The sequence below is a fragment of the Cupressus sempervirens genome, chromosome 2, assembly GCF_028749045.1.
Source record: "Cupressus sempervirens isolate cs-2001-9-10 chromosome 2, ASM2874904v1, whole genome shotgun sequence".
NCBI classification, from domain to species: domain Eukaryota; kingdom Viridiplantae; phylum Streptophyta; class Pinopsida; order Cupressales; family Cupressaceae; genus Cupressus; species Cupressus sempervirens.
The window spans coordinates 625,979,742-625,981,872 of NC_143119.1; positions in this window are offsets into that span (position 1 = coordinate 625,979,742).

Genomic DNA, 2,131 nt, shown 5'->3' on the forward strand with positions numbered 1-2,131 from the left:
AAGTAACTTCTTTTCAGTTGTGTAGTTAAACTCTGCACCTTGCAAGTTTTTACTGATGAAATAAATGACATGTTCAATTGAGTCTACCTTTTGTCCTAGCATGACACCTATAGTATAGTTTGAGGCATTTGTATGAATGTGAAAAGGCAATCCCCAATTGGGTCCTCTCAGAACAAGTATTGTAGTAAGAACTTCTTTAAGTTGCTGGAAAGATGTAGCATAATCAAAGTCCCAAGAAAATCTAGAATCCTTTTTTGGAAAGTTTTAGAGGGGTGTTGCAAGTTGACTAAAGTATTTAATGAATCTTCTATAATATCCAACATGTCCCAAAAAACTTTGTACATCCTTCTGCTTGTTTGGTGTATGCAAGGTACCAATGACTTCAATCTTTGTTGGATCTACTTGGATGCACTTAGATGAGATGAAATGGACTAGCACTACACCTTCCTCCACCGTCATAAAACATTTTTCACTATTTAAGGAAAGGTTGTAGTGTTGACATCTTTTGAGTACCATTTCTAGATTGGCTTTCATTTCCTCAAAAGTAGCCCCATAAATAGTAAAATCATCCATGTAGATCTCCATACAGTTAGCAAATATATCTAAAAAGATATCAATGACAGTTCATTGAAATGTGGCTGGGGCATTGCACAAGCCAAAAGGTAAAACTAAGTGGGCAAACATTCCCCATGGGCACGTAAAAGTTATTTTTTCTTGATCCTTTGGAGCTATTTGTATTTGATTGTAACCATTAAAACCATCTAGAAAAGAAAAATACTTTTTGCTAGCTAGGTTGTCAAGGACTTAGTCTATAAATGATAAGGGAAAATGGTCTTTCTTAATACCTAAATTGAACTCCCTATAATCTACAAAAACTCATCATTTTCCTCCCTTCTTAGGTACTATAGCCAGGGGTGAGACCCATTGGCTATCAGAGATGGGGTGTATAAAACCAACACTTAGTAGTTTCTGCAATTTGTTCTTAACTATATCTTTTAAAATAAGGTTAACTCTCGTCTGAGACTGTCAGACAGGTTTGAAGTTAAGGCTAATGTAAATATTGTGAGTGTAGAGCATAGGATCGAGTCCTTTCATGTCCATGTAATCCCAAGTGAATGCTTTTTTATTCTCTTGCACTAACTACAACATAATCTTCTATTGGGGGGGTGATAAGGCATTATTGACATTCAATTCTCTGCCTTGATCAAATTCCATCTTAATAACCTTATCTACCATGAATAATTGGGCAACAAGAGAAGTAATGCAATGGAGCCTAGTGGGACTGATCACAAGGTGATCAACTGGTCCAAAAACTCTCTTCACTGAAGTCCTTTAACCAAATCTCTTAGTTAAGATGATCAGATGTGCAAGCACCAATCACAAGCACTACAAGGATGATACTAGGTTATCATAACCCTACACCCAAACAAGGAAAACCCTAATCACTAGGGAACCCTATGAACAAGACAACTTATCACAAGTTTCTCACAATGCACAAGTTGATCAATTTTGTGAAAACAATCTTAAACTTTTTCAAATGATCAAGGAAGACTCCAACCCATGGAAATAGTCTATTTAGGTCACCAATAACATGAAATAATGGTTAGAACCAAACTATGTAAGTTTTTCCACATAGTTACTTTGAAAAGCCATCCTAAAAGGCTAGTAGCCCTTTTTGATGAAAATTAGATTTTAAAGGAAATATCTCCATATAATTGAGGGAAAAAAATTCATTTTTGGACACCCTTTTGGGACTCAAAAAACGTACTAAGGCACCAAGGTTTCATAACACAAGCAAATGGGCTTTTGTTAACTTTCTCACTTAGGCAACTAGGGCAATTAGGCCTCCACTTACAAAGGAAGTACATGTTCTAGGACTCCATGTTGCAAAAAAAATGATGGGAATGTGTGAGGAAAACCCTATAAAATTTACCAACTTGATTTTGAGCCTTAATGCCAAGTCTAGTTTGAGTTGTGGAAGATATTGCATCCTTTTCCTAGCATGCACATGGGAAATGCATGCCTAGGGTATCAAATTTCTCAAAGATTCCTGCAAGTACAAACTTAAAAACACTTTCATCTTAAAATATATATCCAATCCTAGGATTTCACCAAAGTCCATTAAATTCCC